The sequence below is a fragment of the Chiloscyllium plagiosum genome, unplaced genomic scaffold (assembly GCF_037043375.1).
Source record: "Chiloscyllium plagiosum isolate Xiang-an unplaced genomic scaffold, Cpla_swu_hap1 HiC_scaffold_14, whole genome shotgun sequence".
Classification (NCBI taxonomy): domain Eukaryota; kingdom Metazoa; phylum Chordata; class Chondrichthyes; order Orectolobiformes; family Hemiscylliidae; genus Chiloscyllium; species Chiloscyllium plagiosum.
This window is the reverse complement of record NW_028270152.1, coordinates 55,722,552-55,747,758: the sequence shown is the minus strand read 5'-3', so window position 1 is coordinate 55,747,758 and position 25,207 is coordinate 55,722,552. Positions and strand designations below refer to the sequence as shown.

Genomic DNA, 25,207 nt, shown 5'->3' with positions numbered 1-25,207 from the left:
ACATAAACAGAAATTGCCAGCAAAACTCAGCAGGTCTTACAACATCTGCGGAGAGAAAGTAGAGTTAATGTTTCGGGTCTAGTGACCCTTCTTCAGAACGGATTGTTGCTCAGGAAAGGTGTCGTTTTGTTTACACTAGCAAGATGCCACCACAAGGCACACTTTTCCCTCTCCTCCCTTGTCAGCATTCTACAGGGACGGTTACCTCTGGGACACCCTGGTCTGCTCCTCCTCCACTCCCAAGGCCTCCACCATGGCACCTTACCAGACAATCACAGAAGATTGTCTGTCTGTTTATCTCCTCATTCCTCGCTATCCAAGCCCCCAGATACACCTTCCAGGCGGAGTAGCAATTTACCTGCACGTCACTCAGTTCACTCTACTGCATTCGCTGCTCACAATGTGGTCTCTTCTACCATTGGAGAAATGAAACATAGACTAGGCAACCTGTGCTCTGTCCATTAAAATGGCCTTGAGATTCAGGTTGCCTACCATTTCCACTCACCGCTGTGTTCCCTGGCCAAAGATTCTGCCTCGGGCTTGCTGCAGTGTTCCAGTGACGCTCAGTGCAAGCTGGAAGATCGGATTTTCATTTTCGGCTTGGGAGCACTGCAACCTTCAGGACTCAATATTGAGTTGAATTCTTTTTAGTGCCTGAGCACCTTTTTCCATGTCGTTTATACACTCCCACATCCATGTCATCACTTGGGCTGTTTTCATCATAGTCACCCCATTTTCTCCAACTCAGTCCCTTTTATCAGCTTTTCTTACTCCATGACTCATCATTGTCCATCCATTTGTCTGCCAAACCGCTGCTCTCTCTCTCTCTGGGTTCAATCTCTATATATTGCTAACTCCTAACCCCCAATCCCTGTACTCAGTATAATACAGTCCAAAAATGTGCAGGTTAGGTGAATTGGCCATGCTAAATTGCCCGTAGTGTTAGGTGAAGGGGTAAATGTAGGGGAATGGGTCTGGGTGGGTTGCGCTTCGGCGGGTCGGTGTGGATTTGTTGGGCCGAAGGGCCTGTTTCCACACTGTAAGTAATCTAATCTAATCACATATCTATATCACCCTTTCCTAACTGCATTTAGTTCTGAAGAAGGGTCACTGGACCCGAAATGTTGACTCTGCTTTCTTTCCAGACCTGTTGAGCTTTCCAACAATTTCTGTTTTTATTTTATAAACAAACTTGTCATATTCAGAGTGGGTGGGAGGGGTAATGTGGCAGGTAAATTCAATTTAATTTCAGCAGATATAATGGTTCCCTTTTCCATTAATACTCCCTCTTAGTGTTTTACTGATTCCTGTAACCCTGAGAATGTATACTATTCAGTCCCTACACCTTAGCCCCCCCACCCCCCTCACCAACATCCCCAGTCCCCATATGCATATGGACGGACATGGAGGATAAATGTGTGGTGTCCTGTTCCTGTGCTACTTATTCTACCTTATTCTATGGAAGCATACCTGCACAGTATTCTCTTTTGGTCCACAATTCAAATTCTCATTTTGCATTGCTCTTTTCCTCCTGCCAACTTCCAATCTGATCTGCAAATCCTGGTGTAACATTGACCGCAACCTGATGTTTCTGTGAAGCTTCCTGACTCCTGACCAAATTCAAGTGGTGAACAACTAGCCAGCGTATTCAGTCTCGACTGAGATGTAAGGAGTCCAGCAGATGCAATTGGAATGTGCAATCAGAAAATGGATATTGATTAATCTATAGATCAGCAGTAGAAGAGAATTAAGAATGAAACAGCTCCAATAAATGTGGCTTTGTAAAAATAGTGACGTGAAGTCAAATTCTCTGATGATTTAATGTACCGAAAAGAATTATTGAAAATTCAATGCCATCTGGTGTTGAAGTAGCAATTCGACCGGTACTTATATTAATATTTAAAATTTTCAGACAGTATTTTATTAAATTCTAAAAATTAATGTGAGAAAATCAATTTGATATTCATTTACACATGCCTGCTTTTTGTTTCATTAGGCCATTGTGATTTTATTGATTTTTCATTAATGTGACAAATGTTGATCTGAGTAAAATTCCAACATGTATCTTCCCATCTCCTCACTACACACTTAACCACCTCTGTATAACTATCTCATCTTCAGAATATATTTTGAACCGCAGGTCTATAATATAAATTTCATGCTCTGCTCGGCCTCAGTCCCCAATTTTCTTTTGCCTTCAAAAATAGAATTGGCTTGTCCTTTGTGATCCTGAACTGACTTGTACCTTCCTCATATGGTAATGAAAACATCTTCTGATCAGAACTTTGATGAAGATGTTTCCAGGGTGGTAGAATTTTATGTTTTTTTTTGTGAAGTAAAGTTGAAGATCAACCATAAATCTGAGGAATGAGTTGAGATGATTTTCCTTAGCATCTAAGGGGAACAGTCCAAGCCAGATCAATGTGATAGCAAGATGAAAAGGCATAGAGTCAAACAGCACAGGAGCAGATCCTTCAGTCCAACTCAGCCATGCCAAGCAGGTTTCCCAAACTAATCTATTCCCATTTACCCATATCCCTCTATAAATCTTTCCTATTCATGTACCTGTCCCAAATGTTTTTTTACGTGTAGTAACTGTATCTGTCTCTACCACTTCATTCCATGTATGCACCAACCTCTATGTGAAATAGTTGATGCTCAGGAATCTTTTAAATCTTTCTCCTCTCACCTTAAATCTATGCCATCTATTTTTGAACTTCCCTACCTTTGGGAAGAGACCTTTGCTTTTCACCTTATTTATGCCTCCATAATTTTATAGACATAAAAAAAGACACAGGCACATAATAACAGGCATACAGTAAAACTATGTGGGAGAAATATAGCATACCAAATTTGCAGAATGAGACATGGATAACAGAGAGTTTTTTTTAAAGTTGAGAGCAAGTTATAGAGCTGATAGTGAAGGAATATGGAAAGCCAGCAGAAAGGGATATGAAACAGTAGAAAACAGAATAGGGAATAAGCCCTTCCTGATGAAGGGCTTATGCCCAAAATGTCGATTCTCCTGCTCCTCGGATGCTGCCTGACCTACTGTGCTTTTTCAGCACCATACTCCCGACTCTGATTTCCAGCATCTGTAGTTCTCACTTTCTCCTTTCTCCTGGAATAGGGACTAGGCAAAGATACTGTTACAGGCAGAAAAGTGCCTGAGAGGTTTAATAATTTATTGTTACACTGCCGGGGTATGTCAGATCAAGTCTGAAATTACAACAGGAGAAACTTGTAGATTCCAGCAGCTAAAGGAGAACAAGAGAAGACCAATGATGAGCACTATGTGAATACTTTTTGTGGCAATTGGTCATCTCAAAACATTTCACAATGAATGAAGTGCTGATGAATTGTAATACTGTTGTAAGGTGAGAAATGTGACCACTAACCTATAATCAGCACATTCCCAAAACAACAGTGTGATGATGACCAGATTTTTCTTTGTGTACAATGGTGATTGAGGGATAGGTATTGGTTGGGACAAGTCTTTGATTTAATGTCTCATCCAAAAGACATCCACGTCAACAGCGCAGCACAGCTTTAGTACTGAAATGCTGAAGCAGGATTTGATCTTGGAATCTTTGATTCAGAGGTGAGAATGCTGCAAACAGGTCCAGCTCACTGAGAAGAGAGCTGTGAAATGCTGGACATTGGTTGGGATGATGTTTGTCAAGCTCGCATTGAGTTTCATTTCAACAGTGCATGAAACCGAGAGATCAAGCCAGATTAAGGATTGTACTGGGAATTGAAGTGGTTGGTAGCAGGAGGTTGGGTTGCAGACTGAAGTGAGATTTTTTGGCAATGTGGTCATTTAGTCCTTGTTATTTCTAATGTTAGAAAGACTACAGCTCCAGATTGTTCAGTGATATAAAATGGCTGAACCTTGTAAATGCAAAGTTATCAATTTGCATCTTCAAAATTCTTTTTTTTTGACATTTTTTTAAGGAATCTAAGAACCATGCAGAATCTGTAAAGGCCATTTCCAAAATTCATATCTGTTTTTCTGCTCTGTCCTCACTGATTGATACTTAGTATCCAGGTTGTAGAGATGAAAAACTGGCCTTGAAGCCGATGAGCACGATATCTGAGAGATGGACGTGTCGTGTGGAAACCTCGGCTGTTTGGATATAATTAAGTACAAACTGTGATTATGATATGCTACATCCCAGTCACTATACACACAAAGTTAAGCTCATGAAGAGCTGAACTAATTTATGGAAACCGTCCTTTGCAGTAACTAAGTGTTGGCAGCTCAAATTGCAGTACTTATGACGACATTTGTTGTTTAAGCAGCATGTTGAAAACCATCAGGTCAGAAAGTAACATATAAATTTAATTAATATTTCCAAATTTCATATCTAAATGGCGCTGATGGTGACAATAGCACCTTTAGGCAATTGATAAATGATTGGAGTAAGCATCTGCTTGTTTGACAGCTGATGAGCAAAAGTCATAGCATTAACTGTGGACCTGAAGTCTGCACTTTTTTTTTGTATGGTGAAGCATCATCTGCTGCTTTCCATCTGCAGTTTAATGAATTAAAAAGTAAATAAATGGATGAGAGCATTTTCAGTCCTCCACAGACACCTAATGTTCTGGTTATCTATCTTTTTTTCCCTGTTACTCTGCATTACTTTCATCGCATTGTCAACCAAGAGTGCCGTAGAGACAACAATCAGGCAATTAAAGCCAAATGTGTCAGGGTTGTGCCCTTGCCAAACTGAATCTCACATTTTCAGTTGGCAGCTGTTTGAATAAGGTCTTGTCTTGTGGGATTTCAACACAGTGGTTTACCTGCTGGTTGACATGAAGTGCACTGCAATTTGAAAGGATGGTCGTAATATATGATGAGAAAATGATCTGAAATACTTAACGTGAGACAGAAATCTCCCTTTTGCAGGGTACACGTTGTTCACAACACAGTTAGTACTTCGATATTAGTCAGTGTCAGGAAGAAAATGTTGCCCAGGTTTCTTGCACCGTAATGTGAGTGTGATTTCGGAGTTGAAAGCTGTTAATAAAAAAAACTTGTTTGAAAAGAAAGGGTTAGGTAAATTCTGTAATCATCTTGGAGAACATGAACTGTAAGATGTGAGTGCAAGTATGATTCATGTAAATTTTACTTGCATTGTGTCATAAGTTTTTATTATAATATTGTCAAAGTGACTTCTAATAGTGTTCCACTTTACATTCAATAAATGTAGATGACATGCAGAATCTTCTGGTGTGTGGCAGAATCTAAACTGCTTTCTGTTGGATGTCATTGTGGTAAGTGCAATGTAGACAATCACATAAAAATATAGACAGCTTCCTTCTGTTTATTCACATTTTTGGCTTCTTGAGGTTTATGGCCTGGAGGGTAACACATACTCAGAAACTTGTTTAGGCAGCACTCAGTAATGTCCATGTATTTTAAGAGTCTCTCAAATCCACTGGTTTTGGTTCATGGTCACATTTTGCCATGAACATTTGCACTGAGAACTCAATTTAGATTAGATTCCCTACAGTATGGAAACAGGCCCTTCAGCCCAACACGTCCATACCTACCCTCTGAAGAGTAACCCACCCAGACCCATTCCCCGACATTTATCCCTGATATTTACCCCTACATTTAAAAAGAAGCAATTGTAAATGGAAGTGATGCAATGCCTAGTGATGTGTATGCACACAGCTAAATTGTTACAGAGTAAGATAGCACTGACCATATAATCACATGACCACGGCCGAGACAAACGTGTCAGCATTAGAGTTCAGAGCTGAAAACATTGCAGTAATTTTCAAAAGCAACTTCTTCACACTTAGTCTATATCATCTACACAGACCCCAAGCTAGGCCTTGCTGTTCATCTGTCACTCACTCCAAGTTCTAGCTCCAGTTCCCATTCAACTGTGCCTCTTACAAACAGCCTCGAATTCCACCTGAACTGACCCAGATTCTGTAAAGATCCCTGGGTCTCTATAATTTTGAGCTCATCTATCAATGTGCTACTGGAAGTAGATTGCTATCTCTGTAGTCTTCTGTACATTGTCAATCATGTACAGTCATGGGAATGTGTAGACTTTAAGAGCACAAATTCTTATGCATTATGTGGTCCCAACAGAAATCTGACGAGATGTGTGGTTTGGGAGTGTGATCTTCTGGAATATAAATCATTACTTTTCAGCCACAGAAGAAATCTTCCCCAGCAAACATGCTGATGTGATAAACAAATCTTTTACCAAAGGACCATCCAAATTAAGTTGCACATAAATGTATGGCAGTGCAATAATCAGGGCCTTGACATGTCCATCCACATTCAAGAAAGAATTTCTTCCAAGAGTTGATACTGAGTTGTTATTTATATTCAAGGCTAAGGTAGACAGATTTTTAATCAGTAAAGGACTCTAGGGTTGTAGGGAAAAGAGAGGTAAGTAAAGTTGAGGATAATTAGATCAGCCATGATCTCATTGAATGGTTCAGCAGACTCAAAAGGTTGAATGCCCTACTTCTACTCCTGTGTTAAATGTTATCGCTAGAGTGGATTATTGTGAGTTTTTCTTAAAAATAGCTTTTGAATTTGTAGCCGAGCAAATCCTCTTGCAATATAGAACATAAAACAGTACAGCACAATACAGGCTCCTCAGCCCTCGATGTTATGCCAGCCTATTATCCTGCTCTAAAATCAGACTAACTGACATATCCTTCATTGTACTATCTTCCATGTGCATATCCAAGAGTCACTTTAATGTATCTGGCTCTAGTACTACTGCTGGCAGTGCATTCCACATACCCACCACTCTCTGTGTCAAGAACCTGCCTCTGACATTTCCCCTAAACCTTCCTCCAATCACCTTAGAATTATGCCTCCTCATGATAGACATTTCTGCCATGGGAAAAAAGTCTCTGGCTATCCACTCTATCTATGCCTCTCAACATCTTCTACACCTCGATCAAGTCACCTCTCATCCTTCTTCATTGTAATGAGAAAAGCCCTAGCTCCCTCAACCTTTCTTCATAAAACATGCCCTCAAGTACCGGTAGCATCCTGGTAAATCTCTGCATCCTCTCTAAAGCTTCACCATCCTTCCTGTAATGAGGCGACCAGAACTGAACACAATATTCCAAGTATAGAGCTGCAGCATAATCTCGCGGCTCTTAATCCCCCTACTAATGAAAGCCAACACACCATACGCCTTCTTAACAACCCTACCAACTCGGGTGGCAACTTTGAGGGATCTATGGACATGGACACCAAGATTCCCCTGTTCTTCCACACTGCGAAGAATCCTGCCTTTAACTCTTTAATCTGCATTCGACCTTCCTTCAATCTTACCAAACTTGTCTCACTGAGTACCTACATCGCCCCTATCATGTCCTTCACATCTAGTTCCAGCCCAAGCTTGCCACGTGCCATTTCCAGAACAACTAGCCGCAGCCTGGATTTCCCGGAATTAACTGTCGGGGAAATGGATGCCTCACTTTCTAGCCACGGCTGTTGTACCCTACAGGGGTGTGTATAGGCAGGACATCATGCCAGCCTGCTCCGAGGTTGCTGCCTAGGTCCAAAGCAGTCTTAGTCATCTGAAGGAATGCCCAACACAGTAAGAAGAATGTCAATGACCTTTCTCCCTCCACCAGGGTAAGTGTCACCATCTTCTCTCTGATGCCGAATGCTCACCCCATCTCTGGGACTGTAACCACCTGCCACCGAGGCTCACACTGTATCATTTCCACTTGCACATCTTCACTCACTGTGTCACCCATTCCAACCCCTGACTCCACAAACCCTGCATGCCCTCTGTGCTGCCTACTCCTTTGCTTGGGACACTTCCCCATCTGCACCAAAAATGCTGTCTGTGCCACCCGCTTCCATCTCCCATAATACCTGCACCTCCCTCACTCCAGGAAGGAAACAGTCCACAATAAAGCAGGAAGGATGGGTGATAACAGATATTTGCCTCTGGACCCCTGGAATACTGCATCCAGTTTTGGTTACCCAGTTATAGGAAGGATTTGATTAAGCTGGAAAGGGTATCAGAAGAGATTTAGCAGGATGATGCCAGGTATTGGAGATATGAGTTATAAAGGAAGATTGGGGGCTGGGACTTTTCTCACTGGAGCGTAAGAGATTGAGATCAACCTTATAGAAGTTTATAGAATAATGAGGGATATAGATAGAGTTAATGGTAGATGTCTTTTCCCTAAGATAGGGAATTTCAAGACTAGGGGGCACATTTTTAAGGTGAGAGGAAAGAGATTTTAAAAAAGACATAAAGGGCAAATTTTTTTACGCAGAGGGTGGTTCATGTGTGGATTGAACTTCCTGAGGAAGTGGTGGCTGTGGGTACAATGATTAAATGACATTTGGCTGGATGCATGAACAGGAAAAGTTTAAAGGGATATGGGCCTGGAGCAGGCAATGGGACTAGTTTAGTTTGGGATTATGTACGGCATGGACTGGCTGGACCGAAGGGTCTGTGTCTGTGCTATATGACTATGACTAATGATGGCTTCGACTTAGAGTGTGACCAACAGATCTGACAAGCTTCCTGCCTTTGGGTCTGCATTAAATGGCAAAGCAATGCTGAAGTAATATGCAAAATAAACAAAGAATTGCAGTTGCTGGAAATCAGAAACAAAAACAGAAATTGCTGTAAGAAGAGTTTCCATTTCGGTTCTAGTTCTTAAGAAGTGTCACCGGACCCAAAATGATAACTTTGCTTTCTTTCCGCAGGTGCTGCCAGACCTGCTGAGTTTTTCCAGCAATTTCAGTTTTTGTTACAGAAGTAGAATGAACTTGTTAACTTGGCTGAGGGGCAAAAGATAAAACAAAAACAAGATAAGACAAGGCAATATAAAACAGGGATGCTGTCGGCATCCAGGTATGTTCAGACTGAGTGGGCAGCATGACAGTGAGTAAAGAGCCTGGTCCAGTCCATGGGCTGGGTGCATGTTCCTGCAGCACGACACTGGTAGTTCTTGGTGCGGACCAAGGTGCAGCATTGAAGTGCAGAAGCATCCTCTAAGTGATTCAAAGATGTGCCATGACTGATTCCTGGTACATATCAGAAACCAATGCCCATGGATGGGGTGCATGTGTGGCACATACCATTGGAGCATGTCTTGAGATATTGATACTCAGTATCCAACACGGAAGTTGTTTGGAGCAGTAGCGAGCAGTATTTGCCAACTCCTACTCTGATTTCCATGTCAACCTTTCTCAATGTCTAGCTTGTTTGTTGTATTTGGTAAGATTGAAAGCTGAATATTATTGAGGTAAGTAGGGTTATTAACCAGCAACTTACCGCTGCCTAGTAAGAAACCCATCTTGTCAAAAGCATAGAAGATGGAGCAAGATGCTCTTGACATTGAGATCAGCCTTGCCAGATGTCTTGTTTGATTTTACCACACATCTCACCGCAGCCCAAATTGCTTTGGACCCTATAATATTTCCCCCCAGATTTTGTTTCAGCAGAATATCCTTATTGAGATTCTACAAACGGTATCTCTGTTACCAACCGTTCATGGTAACATAAGAAGAAAACTAGATAGATATTTTGGATTATGTATTGATAGTAGAAATTAACTCACATTATAATATGGAAGATGGGTTTGAATTTGTTCCACTGATGGAAGCTGCTTCAGTGTTCTTGTAAAATTGCCCCCATTTTGAACAGGTATGAGCCATTCCATCATGCATCCTTCTGTCTGATGCCTGATATATTGTCAGGATGCCTTCAATCCTACCTTACGCTCTGAAAAAGAGTAAAATCCTCCGATGCTAAAACAGAAGCTTGAGAAATTTTGCACTGCTCAGTCTGGTTCCAGTGCACATTATTATTGAGCAGTCATTAAAATGCCCTGGTGAACCTAGCAGCTCTCTGTGTGGTTCTTGTCAAGGAGTGACATTGCAATCCTTTTCCTTCGACTGTGCATTTACGATAGCTCTCCACTGTGTCAGTTTGATATTATGCTCTGATCTATGTTCTCCATAACATGGACAAATATTTCATCTAATTGGTAAGCCGATGTCATTGCCTTTCCGCCCCCTGCTATGTGCTTTTCTCCCACTCAGGAGCCATAAACTCTATCCACTGCTGTGAATGCTGTCTGTGCTTGAACATGACTGTTCAAAACCTTGGGTCATATCCCCTGAGCCATCACTAAAGCTGCCTGTTTCGACCTTTCCCACCTGTTCCCACTTTTCCCCCATATCCTTTGATTATTTGCATCTCAAGTGCTACATCCAACTCTTTCCTGAAATCATAGAGTGTTTTGGCCTCGATTGCTTTCTGTTGTCATGAATTCCATAGGTTCACCACTGTCTGGGTGAAGAAATTTCTCCTCATCTCAGTCCTAAATGAATTATCGTTTACCTTAGACTGTGACCCCTGGTTCTGGACTCCCCTTTCATTGAAAACATTCTTTCTACATTAATTCCTTTAGAAATTTATGGGGATATCACAGCCAAACTCCACCATTGCCTCAGCTCAGCTGTTGAAAGCCTCATCCTGTGATCATACTGCCCCTTTAACAAGGTTATGTTGTCTTTGTTTTTTTTTCCAAGAGGGGTTGTAAAGGCAGAGGTTTCTATATGTCGGAAATGTCTATTTGTAAACAGTGGGTGGGGAGTGGCCAGTTTTCTCAGTTCAGGTTTGTTTTCAGTTTGGTTTAGTTTTTAGCATGCAGTCGGAAAACTGCTGGTAACAGAGAAGCAGCTACAGTGAAAAGCGGTTCCATGTTTCAACCAAGGTCTTGCCTAAAAGAAATGAGAAAGTTAGGGTCTGGGCTACCTTCTTAAAGCATGTTGAGCGGGTCTGGCCTGGCTGATAACAATCCATACCACCAGACCAGATTGTTCCAATGTTGAAAAGTGTGGCGCTGGAAAAGCTGAACGGGTCAGGTAGGATGCTCCTCAGATGCTGTCTGACCTGCTGTTCTTTTCGAGTGCCACACTTTTCAACTCTGACCTTCATATATCTGCAGCCCTCACTTTATCTTTGTTCCAATGTTGTCCTGGCTGACCTGTCACAATGTCCTGTCCCTGACCTTGAGATCCCCCAAGTATCTGTCGTCATTGTCCTACCCTAAACTGTCCCATTCATTCATCAACATTCGCTCATGGAACCACATAGGCTCCCACCAAATCAGTATTTCAGTTCTATCATTCTTCACTGCCTCACCACCATAATCTCTGTAATTTCCTGCGGGATTACAGACATCCAGTTTCTAAGATATTCAAATGTGGAGCTCATAGGCATCCATAATTTCTGTCACTTAGCCATTGGTGCTGGGAGCTAGGACAGGAGTTTGGCTCGCTATGACTAATTCCGATCCCCTATGTCCAGTCCCTGAATTGTACACTGATTAGCTCAAGTTGAAGAGCCCACCCCTATCTCCAAGCTGACAGTCTATATCCGCTGGTCAGACAGTTGGTTAGGTCAACTCTTTCTCACCCTGCCTGGAGATGAAATAATTGCAGCCCAGGTAGCATGAGGGCTTTGAATGGTCATTGCTTGACCATTTCAGGGACTCAATTGTTGGTGGGCGAGCAAGATCAAATTTGGCCCTTCACACCTCGACCTTTAATCCAGATTAAGGTCGGAAAGGTGGCAGACTTCTCGATTGTCCCGCTTAATTCAACTCACTTTCCACCTCCAGGCCCCTGTTTCCAGGCCCAGAAGGTTGTACCCATTGTTTCTGTGAAGAGCTTTGAAATGTTTTATACTGTGTTAAAGGCACTATAAATACAAATTGTTTTGGTGATGGTGTCAGGATTACTATTGCAATTTATTACATTGTTACAGCGCTTGGCAGAGACCCCCTCTGGCTGTCCAGCAAAAGATAGCAATCCAGAATTTTCGATAAGCATAATGATGAGGCTATCACAATTCACCATTATTAAAGAATAAATCAGACAGTGACATCTGGATATGTGCAGTTAAACGTGGAAATCAGGAAGGACTGACTGAGTTCAGCTGCTCCTCCAGAAATTGTGTGATAATGGTATCTCACTGACAGACTAGCCATTGAAATACGGTCTGAAGTTGCAGATTTACCCACTGAACAAAAGCGAAAAGGCTAGGGTTTGACCATTGAAGTGTAAGTAAATATTTAACATGATAAATCTTTATTTATAACCTCGCTGGCATAGAAAATTTCTTTTTACAACCGTGGTGCCTCATTTCTTCAGAATTCTATTATTGTTGGACATTTTAAAAATTAAGAATAACTTTGTTCTCTCGCTTTTGTCTTGCTTTCTCTATGTTGCCCTCTCAATCTCAACTTTTCCTCTATTTCACTTTAAGTACAGGGTTGACTTTTGAATGAACTATTCTAGCACTTCCTAGTTAGGCTCCACAGATAACTTCCACTCTAATATGGGAATGAAAATGAAGATGAGTGAACGTGCAATTTTGTTCGAGACCGGATCCAAAGTGGAATGGCAATTTTCTCACAAACAATGGAGCGGTTATTAACTCAATTATTAAGGCAATTACTGCCAAAGCCTGGGTCAGTGTTTCACAAAGCTACAGATGATACAAAGGGAAGTTAACTGTAAGAAGGATGCAGAGATGCTTCAGTGTTGCTTGAGCACGTTTTGTGAGTGAGCAAATGCTTGGCAGATGAAATGTGATGTGAATAAATGTGAGGCTATCCACTGTGACAGCAAAAATAGAAACACAGATTATTATCTGAATGGTAATAGATTGAGAAAGGAGATGCAATGAGACCTGTCTGTCGTCTTTCACCAGTCACTGATGGCAAGCAGGCAGGAGCAGTAGGCAGTGCAAAAGGTAAATAGTATGTTGGCCTTTGATGAGAGAAGATTAGCATACAGAAGCAGGGATGTCTTGCTGCAATTGTACATGGCCAGCATTTGAACCTGATTTTGGGACCCCAATCCAGAAAGCAAAATCCTGCCCTATGTCTCAGTCAGGATTGTTCAGTCTCTATGGTGGAAGAAACACACATGCTGGTTTTGATTCTCAGAGGGTTCCAGTATGTAGAAGCTGTGGGTTATTTTGCTTCATCACATTTGAACATACCAGGCTGGAGTTATTTAATGAACAAGCATGTGCGGTCATACTCATACAGCATTCATACTCATTCGGTCCAACCAGTCCATGCTGAACATAATCCTAAAGTAAACTAGTCCCACCTGCCTGCTCTTAGCCCATATCCCTCCAAACCTTTCACTATTCATGTATCCGTCCAAATGTCTTTACCACTTCCTCTGGAAGTTCATCCACACGTGAACCACCCTCTGCGTAATAAATTTGCCTCTCCTGTATTTTTAAAATCTCTCTTCTCTCACCTTCAAAATGTGTCCCCTTGAAATCCCCTGTCCCAGGAATACGACAGTGACCATTAACTGTACCGAGACCTCTTTGGCCAAATATTTGTCATTTATCATCTTTGGAATCAAAAATATTTTTGGAATATTCAAAACAATGTCTTTGTGTTGAAGGCAATGTTTCAAGTCTGTATTTTCTAAACAGCATATCTTAAACTTTTCTTCTTGTGAAAACTATTACTCTGGAAAACATTTCAGATTTGTCATATTCCTCTCTGCTGGATAATCGACTGATACTGGGTTGATGATCCTCGGCAAACTTGAAACAGACACTTTCAATCTTCTGTGCAACAGTGCCCCTCTTGGGATAAAATAGTTTTACTGTTGATGAACACATAATTAACCATAGCTTAAAATAAGCCATTTCACACTGCACCTATGCAAACCTCTGCAGTGGTCTGGTACACTCAGTCAAGTCTTGTGAAGTTCTCTTACAGTTCGGTTCTTGTCTGTCTTTTGGCATTCAATTTGATGTGTTTAGTTTTATTACCTATAATCCTAAAAATGCATTCTTGCTGAATCTTGTGTGTTAATAGTTTAAACATTAGGTCAGTGGTTGCTATGATAATGAGCAGGAACAAAAGTGTGCAAGGGAAAAAAAAATCATAGAATCGCAGAAGAATCATTAGAATCCCTACAGTGTGGAAGCAGGCCATTCAGCCCATTGAGTCTGTACTGACCGTCTGAAGAGCATCCCACCCAGACCTAGATCCCCCCCCCCACCCATCCTTTCCCTATCACTCTGTATTTATCATAGTTAACATGCACATCACTGGACACTACAGGTAATTTTGCATGGCCAGTCCACCCAATCTGCACATCTATGGAAACCAGAGTAACCGGCAGAAGCCCACACAGACGCAGGGAAAACATGCAAACTCCACACAGACTGTGACCCAAGGCCGGAATTGAACCCAGGTCATTGGTGTTGTGAGGCAGCCGTGCTAGCCACTGCACGTCTGAATTCAGCCTTGTCTGATCCAATCCTCTGACTGTTAAGGATAGATCAGCAATTGTGAGAGGTTAATAAAATGGTCAATGCTTGATTATAAAAACCTTCTTTTGGTAATTGGTAGAGAAGATTATGCACTGATGGACAACAATCAGAAATAATAACTAGCTTCTCTGCGATATTAGCAACTGGGAAACAATGGGGAACATAAAAAGTCTCATATCTTCAGTAATTATATTATGGGGAAGTGTCTGGACTGTTCACTCTATTATCAGAAATTGGTGAATTTTGATACTTGAGTTAGTTCAATTTCCAATCTTTAAGTAAGCAAGGGAAGTACATATGCCCACTGATTTTTTTCTGAGTGGTTGTCTTGCTCTTTCCAAAGTGCTCATTTATAATCAGTGAAATTCTGTCTGGCTTTAATGGTTTATTTTTTTCAGATAGCTGGTTTTGGTCTTATGTCATGGAACCTTTGATTGCACAGACCTTGGACACATTATTTTTGCCATTTTGAGAGATATGTGTATACCACTGCACGTGTTTCATGGCAGGGTACATTGCATCAAACATAGTATTGCATATCCACCTGCTTGACTTTTCTACACAGATCATTGTCATCCAAGAAAAACGTAGTTGTTAATCAGACTATTTTACAGTTGATGGAAAGGAGTTAATCTGAACCCCTACTCCTTTGTCTTAAAGTACAAAGCTTTCAATAAGATGATGACCGCTGAAAAATCCTTAAGTGAATTCTGGGAAGTAATAGTCAACAAGGTAATGCTGGAGCTTGTGCAACTGTGCAAACTTTTCTCAAAGTTTACTTTTTCAGCTTAGAAAGACACAAAGGTCACTCCTATCTACTAGCTGTGAAAGTCCTGTCTGAAAAGAATTTGGGCAATTTCATTTCTTTTGTGAATGGATTAAGCAGTTCACAGGATAAAACTGTTCGAAATTTCATGCTAATTCATATCCTGAACAATAAATTACTCTCATAGCCTTTCTCCTCTCTCATTTTACAGTTTTCTTCAGTCTTTATGCTCTCTCAACTATAGTGATAATGCATTCTTCTGACTCAACCTTTTTTTGGCACCACCGCCCCTTTCTCCCCAATAACCGGTTGCATGTTCTTCAACCACTTCAGTCACAATTTGTGGAACATCTGTGCCTGCCTCTTTGGCATCTTTATCCCAAAACCATTTCCAAAGCATTCTGATAACCCCTCCAAACTTGTTCATTTGTAAAGCACCTTGGGATGGTCTTTTGCATTGTTAAAGTACAAACTATTCTAATTGCCATCAATTGAGGAACCTTGGGTTGATTTAAGAAACAAATTGAAGCTCCTGTTGTCAGATGCTTCCTGAACTTGAGTTTGAGGCATGACTTTAGAGTTACAGTAGAAGAAAATTTTTTCGATGGATTTGGTCACGCTCTACTTAACCTGGGGTACTCCGTTTGGAAATTATTTTGATAATTACAAAATTCAATAAAGAAAATGCTCACATCAAGCAGCAACACATACACGAATTGGAAATGAATTCACAGGCCACTTCATGTTTGACTAAATAATTTATGTTCTGTTAAATGTTGTGCATTACCTAATTTTGTTAATGGCTGGTAGATTAACGAAGGTATTTTAAAATGTGTAGCTGGGATGTTGGCCAATAATTTGGTAATGTTTTGGTATTCTGTGTAGAACGGTGAAGATTCTTACCATCAAATGTCCCTTGATTTACCAGGCTGATTTGTTCAATTCTGTTGTCCCTTGAAGACTGCTGTACATCGGCACATCTGAAAGGGAATATCATTTGTGTATGGCCAGTTGCTCCCCATTACATAACAGCTTAGAGGAAATGTTGTTTGTCACTTCCCAAATGGCATATTCATTGCGCTTTCAGAATTGTTAATCATAACACTAAATCGTACATTTGCAATGCTGTTTGGTGTGTAATGTTTGAGAGTGAGAACACAATGCTACAATATTACTTGCAAAAAGCTTTGTATTATGTTTTATTGGCCATACGCCAATTTTGATTGTCTACTTCCCTTTCTAATGAACAATATCAATGTCTGTTTGTCTATTCTGTTTAGAAAAAAACCTTAGTTTAAATGGTTTGAAAGCAGTTGTTAGTTGTGTAGTGTTTGCAGAAGAAGTGCCAGCTCACGTTTGACAGCTGTCTGATAAATTATGCAGTGGAACACATAATCGACAAGTGTAACAGACTGCAAGGAATAGTAACGTTTTGCTAAAGCTCATTAAGTTATTTGCCAATTATGCATGTTGTGGCACCTCTCTTAAACCCCCATTACAAAATAAAATGAAAATTAGCTCAGTGGGTCATGCTACAGCAAACCAGAACTGTCAATTTCCCATCTCTAATTCTTCATGTTCTATGTAAATTAGCATGAAGTAGTCACAGACTGTGAATATTCTAGCCAGTGCAACATAATGTTAATTATTTAAGAAAACAGAAGAAAGCTGCACTGAAACCAGCTGAAGTAGTTTCTAAAGATCATCACCTTTTGGATTCAGACTTTAATGTAACACAAACAAACATTGATAGATTCATTGCTAATGATGTTGACAAAATTAGTTATTTGGATGTGAAATTGGCTGGAAGATGGAAACAGAAGGGTGGTAATGGAGAATTGTTTTCCGGATTGGAGGCCTGTGACCAGAGGTGTACTGCAAGGATCAGTGCTGGGTCCACTGCTTTTTGTCATTTATATAAATGATTTGGACGTGAGTAACGGAGGAATGGTTAGTAAATTTGGAGATTACACCAAAATTGTGGTGTAGTGGGCAGTGAAGGTTACCTCAGAATACAGTGGGACCTTGATCAGATAGACCATTGGGCTGAGGAGTGGAACTTGGAGTTTGATTTAGATAAATGTGAGGTGTTGCATTCAGGGTATGACTTAGACACTTAACGGTAAGGTCTTAGGGAGTGTTGCCAAACAAAGAGACTTTCGGGTTTAGGTTTATTGCTCCTTGGAAGTGGAGTCACAGGTAAACAGGATGATGAAGAAGGCATCTGGTACGCTTGCCTTTATTTGTCAGTGCATTGAGTATACGGATCAGGATGTCATATTGCGGCTGTACAGGGCATTGGTAAGGCTACTTTTGAAATACTGCATTCAGTTCTGGTTTCCCTACTATAGGAAAGATATTGTTAAACTTGAAAGGGTTCAGAAAGGATTGACAAGGATGTGGCTGGGATTGGAGCGTTGAGCTACAGGGAAAGGCTGAATAGGCTCGGACTATTTTCTTTGAAGCATCAAAGGCTGAGGGGGTAACTTTACAGAAGTTTATAAAATAATGAGGGGCATGGATAGGATAAATAGACATGGACTTTTTCCCAGGGAGGGGAATCCAAAACTAGAGGGCATAAGTTTAAATTGAGAGAGGAAAGACCTAAGGGGACACTTTTTCATGCAGAAGGTGATGCGTGCATGGAATGAGCTGCCTGGGGAAGTGGTGGAAGCTGATACAGTTGCAACATTTAAAAGGGATCTGAATGGGTAGATGAAGAGGAAGGGTTTAGAGGGATATGGACTAAAAGTTGGCAAATGGGACTAGATTAATTTAAAATACCTATTTGGAATCGACAAGTTGGATGAAGGGGTCTGCTTACCTGTTGTACAGTTCGATGACTTGACTCCCAACAGTTCCCACAGTTTGTTCAAGTGACTTATAATTGGAACTCCTATTGATAGAATGGTAGAGCAGATTCAGTGGTCAGAATGGCCAACTACAACTTCTAAGCCTTGAGATCTAATATTTTTTGTGGCTTTACTGAAATTAGACTGTCCACAGCATGAAATCTTTGCAACAAAAGTGAAGTGTTTTATCTACAATCTCACATAATGTTGGCCCTTTGAATTCTTTTGTCATGTGGCAGTGGATCAAAGCAAACTAGCTGCAGAAATAGAGATGATTTGTTAAATAGAGATGATGTCTAAATAAAATGATTGAATTGTTTGAAGTGCTAATAAAAAGCCTATTATCTATGTGAATTTCAGCAAGACTTTTTATAAGCTCCCAAGTGGCAGATTAGTTTTGAAGCTGAGCACCTGTGGAATTCAAAGCAAGTGACAAGTTGCATCCAAAATTAATTCAGAGACACAGTGATTGTTTTGGTGACTGGAAGGCTGTTTCCAGAGGTGTTCTCCTGGACTCTGTACTAAATCCCTGGCTTTTTGTGTTGCTTTATGAACTTTTCGAACAGCAGGGCCAATCAAAGGCTCTGGGCCCACATGATCGGTGTTTAGTCAAGAGGAGAAAGTGGCCATCCTTTTCCTGTAGTTTGACCACATCCTGTTTTGCCTCACTAGAGAAGTGTGCTTGGAGCAGTGCAAACTTCCCAGCAGGACACCTGTCCGAACACCTTTCATCAATCACTAAATCTCTGTCCCACATTCACTCACACACCATCACCTTCACAACTTTGCTTGCTCATCAAAGCAACTCAACATGTTTATCCAAAGAAACTGACCAACTGTCAATGGGGCATCCAGTAGTAGAGATCATGGTAATGGGTAGCTAAATAAAATGTTTATTTCTTCAAATAAGCAACATGAATTATATTCCTATGATGTACTAACCATTCAAGTGAATCCCTTTGCACCAAAAAGAACTTGGCTCATATGCTTTCTATTATTCCCATATGATGCTGGATGTTTTCTAACTAACCCGTTCAGAGAAGTTATTACACCTCTATGGAGAAGGTGGGACTGGAACCTGGGCCTACCATGCATTTCCTACAGAGTTGAAGGCGGTTCCTCATTCCTCTCATTTGGTTTGTGCAGTATACATGTCAGACATTGTCTGGTTTATCTATCCAAAATAAACCTATCATTGGGGCGTGTGTGGCTCTGTCAACTGCAAGAAGGTACTTAAGGTCTGAGGTATGGGGGATATGGATGTCTTGAGAAGAGCATGCACTGCTATCTACATTTCTCCATCTTCCCACCAAAGAACTATGTGCACTTTTGTATTAGCCAAGATCGGGAGAAACTTGACTGTGAACTTTATGAATTTATTCAACGAATGTGAGTGTCAGTGGCAAGATCAGTATTTATTGCTCATATGGAATTGCTCTTCTTGAACAGACCATATGATATTGGTGCATAGTGAAGGAATGACAGGATAGTTCCACTCATTCGCAGGTTGATGTGTGACTCAGAAGGAAATCCTGCTGGCAGTGGTGTTCCCAAGTATCTGCTGCTCTTGTTCTTTTGATAGAGGTCATGGGTTTGAAAGATGTTGTTGAAGGAGCCTGGTGATTTGCTGTAGTACATTTTCTAGATTCTTTAAAAAGACCATTTTTTTTTTCTTATCATACTCAATAAAGGAATAGAAGAGATCAGTGTTTCAAACCAAGGACTAGGGAAGGAATTGGTGTGCTTGATAAACAAGTTAGTACAACTCATTGTGTTTGGGAGTGAGAGTGCAGAGTGAGCTTCAGTCAGCATCAGGTTTTGTGAAATGGTAACTAGTTGTAGGTGTCAGAGGTAATCAACTTGACAGCATTGTCTGATTGGTTCTTGGGCAGGTAACTAGCTTGTGTGTGTGTGTGTGTGTGTGGTAATGCTTCAGTGACGAAAGGTTTTCAGGACTGAAAAAGGCAGGATCTATCTCTCTGCACCAAAATAACTCAAGCCGGTCAGTTATTTTCTCCCACCAGTTGCCTCTAACCAGTGAGTGTGAAAATGAATAATTAATGTTTAAATCCCATTACTTTAGCAAAAAACTGAAAATTGGGAAGGAAGAAGTTGTTGTGGTTCTGCTCGCCGAGCTGGGAATTTGTGTTGCAGACGTTTCGTCCCCTGTCTAGGTGACATCGTCAGTGCTTGGGAGCCTCCTGTGAAGCGCTTCTGTGATGTTTCTTCCGGCATTTATAGTGGTTTGAATCTGCCGCTTCCGGTTGTCAGTTCCAGCTGTCCGTTGCAGTGGTCGGTATATTGGGTCCAGGTCGACCACTGCAACGGACAGCTGGAACTGACAACTGGAAGCGGTAGATTCAAACCACTATAAATGCCGGAGGAAACATCACAGAAGCGCTTCACAGGAGGTTCCCAAGCACTGAGGATGTCACCTAGACAGGGGACGAAACGTCTACAACACAAATTCCCAGCTCGGCGAACAGAACCACAACAACGAGCACCCGAGCTACAAATCTTCTCACAAACCTTGGGAAGGAAGAACTTTGGAGAACAGAAGGTCTCGCGAAGAGAAGGGAAAACCTCATCTAAGCATGTGTACACAATTGAATTATCAATTCCAGTGTTTTACCTCTACCCAAAACATCCTTTTTTGCTCATCTGTGTCTGTGTGTGTGTGTGTATCAGTCTTAAAGGGAACAAGAGTTTTAACTAGTAGAGTTGTGTTGTTAGTTCATAACAGTGGTTAGAATTGACCTATTTGTCAAAAATAGCACTTCTTTCTGAGTGTAGGAACCCAGTCAGTGTCTATCTGAGTCCATCAGACAGATAAACTGGGGACTTTATGTACTTTGAATCTTCAGTTTAAGTATCTATCCCAGGAATAGTGGGACTTCAGCATCAAAGCATTCTCCCAAATAGGTTGTAACAGTATACACTGCTCGCACTGTGTCTGAATGGTGGAGGAAATGAGTGTTTAACTTGGTGAATGGAATGATAGCTAAGTTGCCTTCTTGTCCCGGACAGTGCTGTGGGAGCTATACTCTGCCAGACCAGTACAGAGTATTCCATTGTACTCCCAGCTTGTGTCTTGGAGACATTAGTCAAGCTTTGGGGCATCAGGAGGTGAATTACTTGATGGAGAATTCCCAATCTCTGACCTGCTCTTATAACTATAGTATACATTGGTTTGTCACTGTCCAGTTCAGTTTTTGGTCACTATTAAACCTTAGGATATTGCTATTGGGGAATTCAATAGTAGTACAGAGAAATCTCGATTATCTGAAGGACTCAGGCAGGGAGTATTTCATTCGGTTAATCGAATTTCGGATAATCGGATACCGGATAACATAGTTTAGCCGAGCATCGGGACTTTGCGATCTTCCCGATAATCCGATATTTGGTTAATCAAATGCCAGATAATCGAGGTTCCTCTGCAATGCCTTTGAATGACCACTGTGCCACCATATTGCAGTCATTAGCAAACATTGCCACTTCTGACCTTAAGATGTTCAGGATTTATCCTATTGGAAATGGTCAATGTCTAACTGGCACTCGTCTGATGCAAATGACACTGGTAACCTATCAGTCCAAATCTGAATGCTGTCTGAGTCTTGCTGCATGCACACACAGGCTGCTTCCATGGCTGAATAGTTTAAAAATCATAGAATTTGAACAGTGCAGAAAATGGTAATTCAGTCCATTGAATATACACTGACTCTCCAAATAGCATCCCATCCAGAACACCCCCCATTCCTGTAACCCTGCATGGAACTTTTACTATGGTAGGCCCATCTGCACATCTTTGGACTGTCAGTGGAAACTCACACAGACACACCGAGAACATGCAAACTCAACACAGACAGTAGTGTTAGGCTGGAATCAAACTCAGGACCCTGGTGTTGTGAGGCAGCAGTGCTTACCACTGTGCTACACTATTTTAGTCATCAGCAAATATTGCCATTTCTGACCCTTACGTGGCAGGAAGGTAATTGATGAAGCAGCTGAAGATAGCTGACCTTCAGAAGCTCCTTGATGAAACTCCTACAACATTGTCCTGAGATTGATGTGTTTGTCCTCCAGTCTCCGCAATCATCTTTATAATAAAGTCAGAAGTCACACAACACCAGGTTATAGTCCAAGAGGTTTATTTGAAATCACAAGCTTTCGGAGCGCTGCTCCTTCGTCAGGGGAAGTGAACCTCGTGTCATGTGATTTCTGACTTTTGTCCAACCCAGTCCAACGCCAGCACCTCCACATAATTTTTTTCTGGTAGTTATGAGTGGAATCTGCCCAGTCTATGAAGGACATCGGTCACTGTGAGAAAATTGGGTGATATATCCAATTAGGGATTCTGGATGTTGGGACCATTAAGTCCCATTTTTTTCAAGCAAGTGTTGAATAGCAACTCAAGATTGTCGCTTGAGAGTGTTAAGATGCCTGTTGGCATGAATTATCAATCATTAGTTGCCTCTTTGTTCCTTAATCCCACCACATGACTATGCAGTTTTCCATTCATCCATCTACCATTTAAAAATAAGACACAAGCAACTCCAACCGCCCTTGGGTTTTTCCAGACTTCCATTTTGGACATCTGGCACCAACATCACAGGATACATTCCATGTAGGCATCCCTTGTCCACAGACCTTGCTGTGAAACATGTTTCAGCCACACTGCATCATTATGCCCAGCTCCAATCCACTGATAGTGTGGTTCTGCACTTCAGTGCTGTAGTTTGCAGAGTGCTGGCACACTTGATTGCAATGATGTTCCAAGGATGCTGTGTGTGCAGAGTGTACATGCATCTCATGAATTGGGCCGTGCTGCATCTTGAAGATACATGCTTACTTCAGTGTTCTCAGCATTCCTACCCTGCCTTGCCTAGTATTTCAGCGCTTTGCCTCATTATCTTTACTTTAAAGACTTAAAGGACGTATGTCTGCCATGCTGTTAAACATAAACACAAATGAAACCAGGTAGGTGGTCCTGGTTGTCAGCAGTCCTGGGCTGGGACATGTTGCTAAATGGCACTGTGCTATGTCAGTCTTACACCTACAGTATGCATGGTGAGCATAGAGCATGTGGATTAACCAGAAGGCCATATCTCCAGGTCTAAGGGAGTAGACCTCAGTCAGGTCACGAGGTGCTGCTATCAGTCAAGGGCATTATCTCTTCACAATCCAGGGGCTAGGGTAAGGTCAGTTATCCACTTGGAGTTGTCAGGGCTCTGACATTTCAGTCTGAAGATTGGCCCCTGGTTAGTCCTGCAGGTCCAATGCAAGTAGTTTGGCACTTTGCTAAGCATCAATAAGGGTGCTGCACAGAGATCAGTCAGTGTCTGGTCGCTCATCGGCCGGAGATATCTGTCCAGATCTATCAAGAAGTGAGCGATAGTCAGGTCTGACGATCAGCTCAGTGAAAGCCATGTGGGGTTATTAGGGGACACTTGTCTTCGGGAAGTGGGGATCTCAACACTGTGGATTGGAGGCAGCAGCCTGCATTGCAGAGGGGATGGTGACGGTGAAGGGGGGAGCGCCCTCAGCGCACGAGAGAGGGAGATGGTAGAGCGTGGAAGGATGTGGGTTGCTGCAGGCGTGGGAGCTGTCAGTGATTGCTATCACTGTGGCCTCAATGTCAGGAGTGTACGTGACAGTGTGTACCATATCACAGAGTCAGTTTGTCAAGTGATCCTTTTATTGCTGCTTTAGGTGCTTCATCCCAACTGCTGTACCTGATTGGTCAGGAAACCTGGAAGTGGGCTGATAATTGTATTAATCTGGAAAACAACAAACAAGGTACATCAATAAAGTACTCAGGTTCCTGCTAATAGTCCTATCATTCCAGCAAGAACTACGTTCATTTGACTCTGCTTCATATTTCTGGGCGATAACTAATGACTGAATAAGAGAAGAAAAAATTCTGGAAGAGTTCAGGGTATAATTTAAATTACGGTTCAGCAAAATAGTTAAAAAATATTTCTCACTGCATGAACTGTCAATTAAAAAGAATCAAAGTGCAGCAAACATTTGGTTATGCTAATACTTATATTTGATTAAGGCAGTGGAAGTCTGAGCATTGGATTTGTATGATGCTACTCTACTGCATTCTGCTGATTCGCTGGATCATATCTAAGCTTCAAAAAAGACCAATAGCTTAAATAATTTGAAGTGTCTTCTGTTCATTCCTTCAGTTCACTACTTAGAAATATGAGCAAGTTTGAATAATCTCTTCTGGAAAACCAAAAGCTTTGGCTAAAATATAAGAGCAAATGAAAAAATGAATGTCAATAACTGAAGTGAAGCAGTGTGATGGATGGTCTCAGAATGTCACTCATCACACTACGCTGATGTTACAAGGCGTTTCTAGAGGCATCATCCAATCCTTGCCATCATTCTTTTTGTAGTCCCCAGTTCCAGAGAGATGTCAACTGTTGTAAACATTGGGGTTAAACAGGAATCAGTGCTGGAACCACAACTGTTTACAAAATATATTAACGATTTGGACAAAGAAAACTAATGTACTATGGCCAGATTTGTCAATGACATAAAAATAGGTGGAGAGGCAAGTTGTGAGAGAGATATCAACAGCTTTACTGAAAGATGTTGATAGGTCAAGTGCGCAAAACCATTAACAAGTGGAGTATCATGTGGGAAATGTGAAGTTGTTCATTTTGGAAGAGAGAGAACAAAAGGACAGGATTATTTCAATAGAGAAAATCTGTGGGAAGTTGCAACACGAAGGGACTTGGAGGTACTTATGCACAAAGCACAGAAAGCTAGCAGAGGTGAGGCAGATAATCAGGAAGGCAAATGGAATGTTGGCGCTTATTTCAAGGAGGGTGGTGTGTCAGAATAGGGAAGTCTTAGTGCGACTGTACAAGGTGCTGGGTGAGAGCACATCTGCAGTACTATGTGCAGTTTTGGTCGCCTTATTTAAGGAAAGATATCATTTCATTGGAGGCAGTTCAAAGAAGGTTCTCTAGGTTGATCCCTGGTACAGAGGGATTGTCTTATGATCAAAGGCTATACAGATTGAAACTCTACACACTGGAGTTTTGGTGATCCAACTGGCACATATAGGATTCTTAAGGGGCTTGACACAATTAATGTTGAGAGGATGATTCCCCTCTTGGGAGAGTCTCGGACCAGAGAGCATAGTATCAGAATAAAGAGTATCAATTTAAAGATGAGATAAGCAGGTATTTCTTCTCTAAGTTGAGTCTTTAACTCCTTGCCACAAGGAGCTG

At 41.4% G+C, this 25,207-nt stretch overlaps 1 protein-coding gene across 3 annotated transcripts in view; it reads left to right on the top strand.

Annotated features, from left to right (window-relative positions):
• The window catches only part of pdzrn3b (PDZ domain containing RING finger 3b), a 307,213-nt gene that overhangs the window by 147,495 nt on the left and 134,511 nt on the right, over positions 1–25,207 (top strand). The gene's annotated exons all lie outside the window — the stretch shown is intronic.